This window comes from Sinocyclocheilus grahami, unplaced genomic scaffold (genome assembly GCF_001515645.1).
Source record: "Sinocyclocheilus grahami isolate Dianchi unplaced genomic scaffold, SAMN03320097.WGS_v1.1 scaffold223.1, whole genome shotgun sequence".
NCBI lineage: Eukaryota > Metazoa > Chordata > Actinopteri > Cypriniformes > Cyprinidae > Sinocyclocheilus > Sinocyclocheilus grahami.
The window spans coordinates 2,013,675-2,027,472 of NW_015505402.1; the positions used below are offsets into that span (position 1 = coordinate 2,013,675).

Below are 13,798 nucleotides of genomic sequence, written 5' to 3' on the forward strand. Positions count from 1 at the left end.
CAAAAAGAAAAAAGGCTGGATTTGTTTCAGAACTGTAGAATGTATATAGGAGAGATCCCTGGATCATTCTTTGGATGCGTGTCCCTTTAGGTAACGGAGGAAGCATATAAGTCATTAATATAGTCATTAACTGTGGAAAAGTTTCACACTGAACTAACAAGAGAGCACACTAATGTTCTGCACTGACTGCTTTGAGTTTTTACTGCCACTGCTGCACCGAATCCTACTTTCAGACACAAAGGTGTTTTAATGTAAATGCACAGTAATGTAATATATACTATCTAGTATCCACGTTATGCACTAGTATGTAAACTGGAAAAAGGAGAATGATTTAGATCTTGTTGAATGTAAATAATGTCCTGAACAAGCAATACTTTTGCCTACCTACTATAGTTGGACTGCTGTAATATCCATGCACTATTTTAATGTTTGTATGACCTCTACTGCCTGTCTCGACACTATACTGTGCAAATTGCTATTTACTGTACACTGTATTTTTAATGACCAAAATATTTATTTTTATGTTTTTCCCTTTTCTCTTCCGATTTTACTTTTTATATTAAAATACATTTCTCCTATTTTGTTTAACAGTAGCTTTATTTAAGCGTTTATGTATAGATGTAGATGCGCACACATACCGGTAATAAATGTAAATAAATGTGTCTTAATGTATTATTAATCAATTCAAATATTATTTACAGTATAATCATTCTCTGTATTGTAAATAATATTTTTTTAATATTTAGATATTAAAAACTTCAAGTGGTTATGTATAGATAGACACATTAAATATAAATAAATGAATGTGTATTATTTATCTTATTAATAAATGAAAAATATTTACAATGTTCATTATATAGTAAAAATATCAATATAATAAAAGCTTTAAGCATTTATGTATACAGATATAGACACACAATGTAAATATTAAATGTGTATTATTTATATTAACAAACTATTCAGTCTCTATATAGTAAATAATAATTTAAGATATTTAAAAAATATGAATGTATTAAAATGTACTAATAGATGGTTGAAGATATTTCTTTAAAACCTTTATCGAACCCTCTTCTCACATGCAGCTCTTATTAATCTCCTCACAGCTTGATTGTCTGCTTCTCAAAACGACCTCCATATGGTTAACGTGTCATTGATATGTAAGGAGACAAAGAAAAAACGCGCCTGTCCATCTGCGAGCTAATAACAAATGAATATGATCATAATGGCGCTTTACAGTCCGTGTGGACGACGGATGTCCTCGCCTTTACCGTGGGTCGGTCTGAAACGGCATATCCCGAGCAGCACTTCACCAGCGTTAATTACAAGATTGCAATACAGCAATTCAGTATGACCGCATTAAAGCTGAATTTAATACTAATGAATGATTTTCGATGTTTCCCGACCGTCTGTAATATTTAATAATTATGAGGACGCGTGTTGTTTCTCGCGTTGCTGAACTAATTGCTCTATATTGCGTGGACCGTTCAAGTGAAAATAAGAAGAGCAAATATTTGATGAGGATAATGGGATTAAAGGAAGAGTGGACGCATGTGTTGGCTCTTTAAGAGCAGAGGGAGGGGTTCGCTTCATGGGTTGGCTGCGGTGTTTTTGTCTCTGTCAGTGAGACTGCTGGCCTTATCGACTGAGGGGACTGGAAGGGGGTAGGTGACAATACACACATGCCTTATATGCTTAACCTTGTGGTTTTAACGGGGAAAAAACATAGTTATACAGTATTCGCGGGGTTTTATACACTGGGTTTTCCTTTTGCTTTCATGGTTGTGATGCTTCAGTCTTTGTGCTGCTCGATTTTACTGTGAGTTGCAAAGTAACGGTACTACGATGGGGATTCACCATTTAAGACGGACTTATTGCTATTATATGACTCGCTTCTAGAGTTAATGTTGCATTTATTTAAAAACCAATGCTCGCTTTTATTGGTTGATGTACATTAGGCATATGGAAATGGAAAAGCATTATATGTTTATATATAAACACACTATGCCTTGACAGTGTGATCCTGAGAGTTCAGATACACGCGTGTGGAATTATTTTTAGTTCATAAGGAATATTATCAGCTGATTATTAAAAAAACATTTGAAGTGTTAAAAAACGAATGAAATCTGGGTTCATTTGCGGGCGCGCGCGCCTTTTTGTTATAGTCAAAGCAGGTCATTAAAGCACCTTTTTTATGTGTTTATCGTAATATACTTCTTTTGTAAATCACGCATTTAAATAGGCTCGACGGAGATGATGGGTAAATGAGTGCTGAAGGCGGTCTGGGGTAAATTCTTCATTAAATAAAAGCCCTGACTCTGGGGAGAGGGTGGGGAGAGTTTTTCATGACTTCCAGATGTTCCTCACTTTGCTGCAGTGGTTGTGAATTCACGGGCCTTGGTTTGGTTGGCCAGAAACTGTTGGGCTTCACACGCGCGCTTTAATGTCTGATTTAAATGAGCATGTTACTGATTGTGAAACACCTCTTGAACTGGAGAACGTGTGGAAAAAAAGAGCGAATAACAACTATTCAGCTCAGTAAGCTTACGAAACTTATAATAATGTTTTAGTTGTAGTTTGGTGATTACTTTAGTCATTAACTGTGACATTAGACGTTTTTTATTACTATGTTGTTTTAGTCACGCCACGCGACTTTTTGCTTTTGGGGGTTACTTTCATTCTTTCTCGCCTGTCGTATGTCTGACAAACAGCTAGTGAGGGTTGTAAAGTGATCACAGTAGTATGCGCGAGGGGTGAAGCCGTGGAATTCCTCGCGCTGGAATGCTCAGTTATAAACCCCATTTGTAACGTGGAGCACACGCTGGGCGTGTAAATGTTGTTTGCAAGACTAATAAAATGAGCGCTTTTAATTTCCTTTAATTGTTGGTGTTTCTCAGCGTGTCACTTGATGATTGACGTCCTCTCACGACCTGCCCCCCCCTCAAGTAACCTCACTAAGGCTCCAGTATCTCACACACATCTACTCTTAGATGATCTCAGCTGTGCTTCAGACACAAGTGCTTGCTCTCCAAACTCATTTTATAGCCTTTGTAGCTTGCTATATTGCAGAAACTGTCTTCTCATTAGTGACTTTTGTAGTTTTACAGAGGTTTTTTTTTTTTTTTTCAGAAAATGCTCCTGATATACTGAAACATTATTTCTCCTGAGCGTCCTCTGGGCAATATGGACCTGTATGGCAGTGGGCAGCATTTGGTCTGATTCTCAGCAATTTTATGGCTTGGCATGTTCACTTTAACTTACCCCCAGCAGGCATTATTCTGCTTGATAGGTGTGTAAAACTGGCTGTCACTTTAAATGTGATGTTCAAGTCATCCAACAATAATCGAGCACGCAAACAGTCAGTGTAATTCTGTTCATTCAGTAATAATTTCTTTTCCTTTTTTTTTTTTGGTTCAATAGCCTGTTAGTTCCCTTGAACCGGAACATCACGCAAGGATAAAATCAGTTAAAGGGTTAGTTCACCCAAAAATGAAAATTAGCCTGTGTTTTACTTACCCTCGAAGCATCCTAGGTGTATATGACTTTCTTCTTTCAGACGAATCCAGTCGGAGTTATATAAAAAATTGTCCTGGCTATTCCAAGCTTTATCATTGCAGTCAGCGGGTGTTGCAGTTGAACAGTCCACAAGTCATCAAATAAAGCGTGCGCATTCATAATAAAACGTGCTTCATTCATAATAAAACGTGCTTCACATGACTCCGGGTGGTGAATAAAGGCCTCCAATATCCATATTTCAAACGTATTAAACACTTTTCTCTCTCTTCTGTTATCTGTCATACGCGAAGGCGTATGACGTATGCGCAGCGCTCACGTGCCTCTGAGGTATGCTAGTCTCGCGAGTTTGTTTATAGGAGCAAAGGAAGCAAACCAGTCTCCTCTTGGCTTATATCGAAATCCTCCGACATTTTTCTTTGCTAATCTTAAGTTTGTACTTTAATTCGAGACTGGCGTTTTGTTTTGTTGTCTCTCTGTATTGGTCACCAATCACGCAACGCCGACATCCTACGACATCCGCCGGAACGGCTTCCACGTATGACAGTTGGCGGAAGTGATATAAAAGTGTTTATTACATTTGAAATATGGATATTTTTCTTACAAAAACGCATGGATTCGCTACAGGAGGCCTTTATTCATTAATAGATGTATAGATCTGTCGCTACTTCCATTACATCACGACTTTAAACTCGATTTTCAACTTATTTTTTTGCCCGGATATCATGTCTGGCTGTGACGTAATACATGGTGTTCAAAAAAACACACCAGTGTTGATTACATTTTGCTTAAGGCATAATCGATTTAACCATGTTGTAATGTCGTTCATTACACAAGTCATTTTGGAAGCTTCTTGCTCCTTTGTGCAATGTATGTGCCTCGTTTTTTTTGGCCCAACAGAAAGTAAAAAACGCTTCTAATCCGGAGGAGACATTAATCTGAAGGGGAGAATGGAAATGGAGTCCCCAGAGTGAAGGTGTGTCTCAGTGTTTGTCTGCTGCATGTGTGGGACATGTGTTCTGGGGTGTGTGCTGTGCCTGCCGTGCTCGTCTAACCCAGAAATGCTCAGTGAAGTCTCTAGCAAAGATTCTGCGTAAACTTCAATGCACAGCTGTCATTTTATCGTAACTCTCTATTCAGTTATGTCATGATGTGTGATAGTTGCCCTCTGGAAAAGTTTTGGTTTCCACACGAGAGGTCTGGAATCTGGAAACAGCGAACCTGTGAACGTTCCCCATGAAATCTGCTTTACTTACTCTGTTTACATTAGTGAGCAGTGTCTCACTAACCCCTAAGTCTCCCCACCACAGCTGCCCCGACCGCAGTGATGAATCGGCACCCCTTTCATACTCATGACCTTATCGCTGCTGCATGACACTACACTTACAGCAGCTCTTTTGCTTGTCTCTTTCTTCTAAGCATTTATATTTCCTGCCAGCTTCTCCCTGCCATTCATCACCCTTAATCCCGGGTCTCGCAGGAATTTGCCATTAATTCTTTTTTGGAGGGGTAAATTTTAATGTCTGTGGTGATTCCTGTTGCCCGCCTCCACCCCGCGGGCCATTTCCTGGAGGTCAGCACAATGACCAATGGCGACGCAGCGTGTGTTCGTTCTGCTCCTGCTCTGGCGGTAAAGAGAGCAGAGAGAGGCTCCTCCCTGGGCCTTGAGCTTTGGCTTCAGGCCTTGGTGTGTCTCTGCATGCCATCGTTTTCTCCATATACCACTCCCTAATGTAAAAAACAGCTCTGTTTGTGCAGGGCATGCGGACAGTTTCCAGCATCGGTTATAACTCTCTATAAGGTCCTGGTTGGAGTCTTGCAACAGCCTATATTTATGAAGCTAGCAGGTTTGTTACGCAACACATAACCCAGCGGAAATGTCCCCAGACTGTCCACAAATTAATTTTGTACTCTTATCAACAAGATCTGGTCGCACAAGAACAGCTTTGGACCACCAATGGAGAAGTATTCCTCCCAGAACAGTTTCGCCTTTCTCGGGGTCAGAAATTAACGGGGGCAAAATGGCACCAAAAACGCCTCCCAAATTCAAGATAAGGGGAACTATTCTGTTAAGAGGCAATATTTGAATTTCTCCCCTGGAATTGATTTACAGGGGTATTTATTATAATTACTTTAATAAATGTGTGAATTTGTGTTGTCTTTTTTGTCACATATTTCCTTTTAAACCAATTACTTAATTGAAATCACTTTCAGAACAGCTGAATTTTTCCATGCTTTTTTTTTTTCCAGCTGATAAATGATAAAAACTTTAACAGCCAATCAGAGCCCGAGAACTTAAAGTGGCAGACAATAAAACTCCAGCATGCGCTTGTTAATAAACAGAACATTATCGTCCATTGGTGTGGATGCTAATAAAGTTATCTTTACAGTTATTATTCATGGGGCCTTAAGAGTTTTCAAACTTTCATAGTTAACAGACACGGCACAGTTCCAGCTTTGTCTTGTGTGTTTTCTTGAGTGGTTAGAGGAATGCACTAAATACGATCACAATCGGGACGGCTGAGCCCTTTTACACTGTGCTGAGACTCTGTTGTGTTCGCAGTATTTTTTTATGTCATTCCTGAGTTTGAAGTTTAAGTTAAGTTTTCCTTAAGCCTCATCTAGTCCTGGTGTGCTTTTTACAGCATATGGTCAGCAAAGTGCAGAAAACGTAAAGCCAATGGCATTTGAAATGACTCACGCTGGGTTTCTTATTCTGAAAGCAGCCAAAAGTATTTCTGTTCTAGACGTTTCCATTTAAATTACACCCTTTGCTGTTTTAGCCTCTCCTGGTGTCCATCCTGGACCTACACCCTTTGTCTTTCGGCTCTCCTTCCTGCTGAATTTGCTGCATTTTTGTCTGTTACTGTTTCTGTTTTTCTCTCCCTCCTTGATTTTGAAGTCTCCCCTTCGCCTTGGCTGGGAGGAAGTGACCGACTACTTTCTGGGTCTTTGGGGAACTGTAGCTGTAGCTCCCTTTCCTGTAACTCTTTCTGAACCTAAACTCATACACTGTACATACACATGTGCACACTCGTTTTCAATGGACCGTAACCCTCATGTATTTTAGAGCACAGTATCATCATCCACATCTGTCTAAAGGTCATGAACTTTTGTTGAGTACGTGCTTGACAGTGTGTTGCTTCATGTGTGGTTGGAAGGAGACGTTTGTGTTGTCGGCACTAGACATAAGTGTGTAGTCAAGTGTGTTGTCAATCTTTTTATCACCATCCACATAGTCATTATACTAAAATGACTATAGACTTTATAGTATGGTATGTATGTGACACAGTGCATGATATACAGCGTGGTGTACTGTATATACCGGAGTCTGAGACCACTTTATTTAGCATTTTTCTTATTTATATATTTACAAATTACACTATCTTTCAAAAGTTTGGGGGTAGCAAGATATTTTTTGTGAAACTGAATCGTTTTTTCCCCCCAGAAAGTATTTTCTAGAAAGCATTAAATTGATCAAACGTAACAGTGAAGACATTTATAATGTCTTTATAACAAAATATTTTAATATTAAATGAATGGTGTTCTTTTTAAACTTTCTATTAATCAAAGAATCCTGAAAAAATGTATCTCAGTTTCCACAAAAATATGACGTAGCACAACTGTTTTCAACAGTGAGAAAAAGTAAGCAAATCAGCATATTAGCATGATTTCTGAAGGATCATGTGACACTGAAGACTGAAGTAATGATGCTGAAAATTCAGCTTTGCATCCCAGGAATAAATTACATTTTATAAGATATTAAATAGAATACAGAAAACATTCATTGTAATAATATTTAACAATATCAATGTTTTCACTGTATTTTTAAATAAATAAATGCAGTCTTGGTGAGCATAAGAGACTTTTTATTTTTTAAGTTTTAAAAAATCGTATCAATCATAACTTTTTAACGGTAGTGTAGATTATCATCATACCATTTTGAGCAAAAAGTTAACAGTGACTTTTTGGTTTCTCACCTTTTTTCTTTAATGAAAACAGCACTCCAGCTGCACGTAAAATGTCTATTTTATATCAGTGTTTCTTGTTTTAAATTTTTATTTAAATTAGGTTTTCAAATTTTAATATTTCGAATCTCAATTTTTTAACTCCACTATATCTTTACGTCATCAAAATAAAATGGCAATGTCTATTAACTCACTACAAATTTACTCATAAACCACTAGTGAATACATCCAGAAAAAGAAACTGCGGATTAAAAAACACTCCAGCTGCACGTAAAATGTCTATTTTATATCAGTGTTTCTTGTTTTAAATTTTTATTTAAATTAGGTTTTCAAATTTTAATATTTCGAATCTCAATTTTTTAACTCCACTATATCTTTACGTCATCAAAATAAAATGGCAATGTCTATTAACTCACTACAAATTTACTCATAAGCCACTAGTGAATACATCCAGAAAAAGAAACTGCGGATTAAAAAAAGTTTATGGTTACGGTAAGATACTCTTTTTGTTTTCCAGAAAGAATGGGACTTTCTTAGCAGTGGGCAAATGAGAAGCATTACGTGTGTTTTAATGGCAGTCTCTCTCTCTCTCTCTCTCTCTCTCTCTCTCTCTCTCTCCTCCCTGGCTGCATTATTTGATTTGGGGTCTGGCTGTGCGAGATAGGTAGCATGCTGATTATTTTCCTTTTTTCCAGTTGCCTTTAAAGAACAGTTGTTAATCAGCAGATATGATAAAAGGCATGACAGGATGCGTCGTTAAACTTAAAACGGCGCTTCTTTTGTTCCCCGCCACCAAACATAAATATCCAAGCTTTTCGTTTGGCTAGTCTTTCTCTCTCTCTCTCTCTCTCTCTCTCTCTCTCTCTCTCTCTCTCTACCTCGTCCCTGAGCTCCTCCCAGCTCTATATTAGAACCAGCTGTGGAGTTTGAGGCTGAATGAATGGCTCTTTGTGATTTGGCTGTCACTCCTGTATAAGGCTCTGTTTCTTTCTCCCTCTAGAAACTGGCATGACAAAAGTGTTGGAACAATGTAACCTAATGTTCCCTCTTTGACATTGTTACTCCATAAAATCATATCAATTCACCACTAAAACTGCAGAAATGCATCTATGGGATGTTGGGCTTTAGAGGAACTTGCACTTGATTCTTCGCACTGAGTACATTTACATGGACAACAATAATCCGATATTAATACGATTAAGACAATATCTGATTAAGAATCTACCATGTAAACAGAGATTTTTGATTACCTTAATCCGGCTAAAGTCATATTCGAAGTAAACAGAAATCGAATTAAGACATGTGGAGTATTCCTATTTTAGTCACATTACTGAAGTGCAGAATAGACATGTAAACACTTTAATCACATTATTACCGTTGCGTCGTGTAGGACTTTACGCCGCATTTTTGCGACAGGATACACACACGGCAGTGGTCAACCGTTTGACGGCAAATAAAAGAGCTTCAACACCACCATCGTCTGAGTGCACGTACAAATAATTAACTGCACTTAAAAGGTTAGTTCACCCAAAAATGAAATTAGGCTGCGTTTTACTCAACCCCGAGGCATCCTAGGTGTATATGACTTTCTTCTTCCAGACGAATCCAGTCGGAGTTCTATTAAAAATTGTCTTTGATCTTTCAAGCTGTTTCATGGCACTCAACGGGTGCTGCATTCCTTCAGTCCAAAAGACGTGAAATAAAAAGCTCCCTTTCATAAAAAAAAGTGTCTCACACGGCTCCGGGGGGTGAACAAAGGCCTCCTGTAGCGAATTGATGCGTTTTTGTAAGAAAAATATCCATATTCAAAACGTAATAATCACTTTAATCTAGCTTGCGCTCACTGTTGTACGCTGGAAGCAGTTCCGGGCTGATGACGTATGAGGTCGGCTTTGCGCATGTATGAACATGCATAGGCAAAAACAATTGATTTTTTTTTTAAATCACCAACACATTTTTAGTTTTCAGAATTTTTTTTTACCAAAATTTGAAAGATAATTCTCAACTATGTTATAACAGAATGATTTGATATACCATTTTTCTTTATGCAAAATGTGTGTAAAATGGCCATAAACAGGTTTTCTCATTGTATATAATGTAACTATAAACTAAATGTAATTTGCATATTAATGTGTTTTTGGGGCAACATGTAATGAAAAAAGAAGTGTTATAATGGGAGTAATAATTGACAAGATTTTCATAATAATATATAATATTTCATAATAATATTGAAATATAATTTCTTTCCCTATTAATTTGTTGTGTCTCCCAAAATGCGTAATAAACATGCTTTTAGTCCCGGTGTCCTCATATGAGGACATGTATGAAATCAACGTCCTGTTTCATAACAGAAAGTCATATTTTGATTTGAAACCACATAACATTTTCCTGAGATGTTGATTTATGACACAGTTTAAAATGTAGTCCGATTTAAATGATAATTACATAATATTATCATATTTCCATAAGAGTGTCACTAAATTAATATCAGACATATTTGAAGACCAAGGAGAGTGAGTGGTCATGGTGAAACATCCAAACATTTGGTATCTCTGAAAAGACCTGAATGTGCTCTGTACAGGACATTTAGACTTAAAACTGTGGCATGTATAGTCTCAGAGAAATTCACTAAAATATCATGTCCTCATATGAGGATGCAGGGTCTCAGGAGGTTAAGAGGATAATTTTCCAATCATGCAGACTTTTAACCACAAAGTCACTTGAACCCTGCTCTTGAGGAAGTCTTTGAGGTGTAGGAGTGTTTGTGAAGGTCCTCGATGTTCTGGAATGTTTCTGGATGCCGTCTGGTGTCCGGCAGGGTGTGTCCGTTTCTCTGGGTTTAGGCGGGTGACTCAGTAGAACTCCGGACCAAAAAATATTACTTACAGTGCAGAGCTTTCCCAGGCTTGGGACGATTTGCCAAGTAACATGTTGTTGTGGTTGAGGGAGATGAGGGGTGTGTTGTGGTGGTAAGCAATGATGATAGAGAACCAAGACAAATTAGTCTCTCACAGAATAGTCTGTTTTGGATCAACAGTCATGAGGAGTGGCTTCTCTGGGTCTTGAGATGACAGCGAACGTCTAAAATGAAGGGTGCGACCGACATCATATAAAGAATCTGCCAATGTTAGTCATAATTTGAGCAGTTCTGTAAATAATTCATCTTTCCCCCCCCCCCCCCCCCCCCCCTTTAGGATTTTGGTGGCACTCATAAGAGAGTCGAAGGAATCGAAAGAGGAGAGCGAGGAGGTTGGGGAAGAGAGACCATCATTTCAGCACAGTGAGTTATTTAACTCTGACTGCTATCTTTAGACAAGATACAAATTACTCAAGTGGTTCTCTTGAGTTTAAGGAGTCAATTTATTCCTTGTTCGTAGATAAGCATCCCAAATTCCACGTCATAGCCAAGAAAAATAAAGCAGCTTGTTGAAACGGACCTTGAGTTTCACACAGTGATAAAGAGACCTTTGAACATCATCATCAAAACTAAATACCCCTTAATGTTTATCCGTTCCTCAGAAAGCTCGCTTGAGTTAAACGAATGACCAGACATTTTCCTTGACATGTTTTCATAATATGAAACAAGCTTTGAGGAATTCAGTTTTCCTGACTCCACAAGCATGGCGAATTTACTCCTACTGAGTAGACCGATATAAGACTTGCTAATCTTAATAATGTGGTGGTGGGTGTAGGACACCCTGGAGGCAGGAGATGTCAACTTCCGCTGCTCTGGAATGTAAAGCGAGGGAAGTTGGGCGAGAGGTATGGAGAGAGGGGCATGGGTTTATGGCAAAGCATTCCTACCGGAGGAGGGTACAGACTGGCTGTACTGGTCAAAGGTCTGCTGCAGGGTGCTGCCGGAGAGGGGCACACTGTGCTCTGTTCACTGTCATCTCAATGGGACACTGTTTATGAGCAGACAAAGAGCGAGGAAGCACGCATGCCTTTGCACAGTAGTGACCGGTGCAGCCCTGTTCTTCAGCAGGAGAGGGTGGATGTGGTGGGTTGGAGAAGGGGATTGTTCGGGAGCATAAGGCACAGCACTGAAATGACAAGAGTCAGGAAACTAGGTTTCCACATTTACTGTAATATGAGTGGCACTGTGTGATTGGTTTCCAGGGTATTGCTATGTTGTTGCTAAGGTGTTGAAAGGGGGTTGAAGTGTGTCGCTCGCTGTGCAGTGTTTTGGATGGATATTGATGTACGGCTGCTGTTTTGAGTAATTTTAGCATGTTGCTATATATACTACGGCTGGACAATTAATTGAAATAAAATATAAATTGTGGTATGCTAAGTGTGATTTTCAAATCGCAAAGGTTGTGATTAAATTAAATATATGTACAGCGCATTTCGGAGCTATGCATGAAATTTTCATTTACACTTGAGCAGTTTATTTTTATGTAGAGTGAAATAGCATTATTACAATAGAAATGTATCTTATTTTGTTTAATATATTTGAAGAGTTCATTTGCAAAAACCAATAACTCAGAAATCACGTTTTTTTATTGCGCATTCCAAATAATATAAATCAAACTGCAGTTGGGTTGTTTTGCTGAAGTAATAATAACTTAAACAAATACAGGTAATTTACAAAATTAAAGTTCATTGAAAGTATGTTTTTTTAAATATTAAAAGTTTGTTTTATAGCAAAAGCAGATAACTCCAACAGTCGTTTTTTGGCAAAAGCAGATAACTCCACATTTCATGTTTTAGAGTTTAAAAAAACACTCGTTTAATCTTTGTAATCTCCTCCGATGACAATGTAGATGCCTGACAAACGTTGTTGTTGTTGTGATCATAAACTGTATGGCTGTGATTCCACAAAATACACAGAGCTTTTCCCTCACCATTGTAACGCGCTGCTTTTGCAAGGTTCCGTGAAAACGTTTCAGCTTTTATTTTCCTTTTTTGCCCTGAAGAAGATATCACAGGTTCATCAAGTTTGTCGAAATTATCCATCCTTGATTACTTTTAGTCAGCTTTGATGAAACTCCTCTCAGCTAGCACGTCTTTTCAAAGTGAAAGTAGCCTTGTCACCTGACCTGAACACTAAATAAACTAGATTCACTAAAATGGACTTATCGGCTTCTGTTCAAAAACAACAAGGGCGCTTGTCGGCTTCTGCAGTAAAAACGTGAACTCGCGATGCCTTGAAAGTGGACAAAACCTGCTTTTTTTGACAAAACATGTTTAGGGTTCAGATCGCGCTATATGTGGAGAATAATGCACGGCAATCAGCTCTTTTTTTTTTAAAGTGGCTTTTATCGGTTTTTGCAAATGAACTCTTCATTTATTTAATAATAATATTATTAATAATCACAATAAAGAAAAAATAATAATAACTATTATTCATAAACTGATATATAATCACAAAATTTTGGTCAAATTGAACAGCCCTGCATAAAAAAACAAACACAGCAAACATGGAGCTCTTTAAAAAAAATGCTTGGACAAGTTCTTTTTTTTTTTTTCATAATTAGCTTGCTCCCCTTTAAAATACACGTTAATATATTTTATTCTTTGTAATGTCTTCAGAATGTTGAAATAAATCTTTTTATTTTTTAATCACATTGTAAATCACAATAACAGTTTTTATTAGAAAAATCGTGATCAAATTGTCTCCCCAAATCATGCAGCCCTAATGCTTGGGCATTCTGAATGATTGCTATGTGGTTGAGGAAATGTTCAGAGTGTTTTTTAGCATGTTTCTATGCAGTTACTAGGCTATTCTGAATGGTTGCTAGGTGTTGCTTGGTCGACGAAAGCATGGAATATTGGTCTTTAGATATGAGTGCATATGAGTGCTTTTTTTGCCTGATCTATAAGTTGACGGGAAAGTCGTAAGTAGGTTATGGCCGCTAATTAAACAAACAGTGCAGTACAAATGATAAAGGATGAGTTGCACACTAAAGTTTAACACATAAGAGTTTGTTCAAATCTTGACCCTAAATATGAACAACAATAATAGAAATGTTAGAATAATAGTAGAGCAGAGAAATAAGAGAGACCGAGAGATGTGTTTGAGGAAAGCAAGGGTGTTTGTGACACTGTGAGAGAGACAGGACAGTTGTGTTGTTGCTTAAGGCTGGATGTTTGTCATGCTGTGTGCTTTTACTGGAGTCTCTAATTATGGCACATCAGCCATCCCCCTGTCAACAGTCTTCACAGCACTGACGCTCCAATTTTCACACACACAAACACAAATGTGTGTGTTAGCGCTCATAGTAACACTTCTCATGCGTACTCAACATTCATCTGTGGCTGTGGCAGGGGAATAAAAAACCCACTAATTAAGATAATGTTGACTTAAGCAGCTCGGC

The 13,798-nt window shown here is 38.0% G+C and overlaps 1 protein-coding gene across 4 annotated transcripts in view; it reads left to right on the forward strand.

Annotated features, from left to right (window-relative positions):
• Positions 1 to 1,207: 1,207 nt before the first annotated feature.
• LOC107596805 (KN motif and ankyrin repeat domain-containing protein 2-like) overlaps positions 1,208 to 13,798 on the forward strand; it is a 27,661-nt gene continuing 15,070 nt past the window's right edge. Inside the window, exons 1-2 of one of the 4 annotated variants that reach the window (XM_016287630.1) lie at positions 1,208 to 1,661; positions 10,673 to 10,758. The gene's annotated coding sequence lies outside the window, so the exon portion shown is untranslated. Of the gene's footprint in view, positions 1,662 to 10,142; positions 10,572 to 10,595; positions 10,759 to 13,798 lie in introns of those variants that run through there. The other 3 variants (XM_016287632.1, XM_016287633.1, XM_016287631.1) reach the window with 3 other exon arrangements.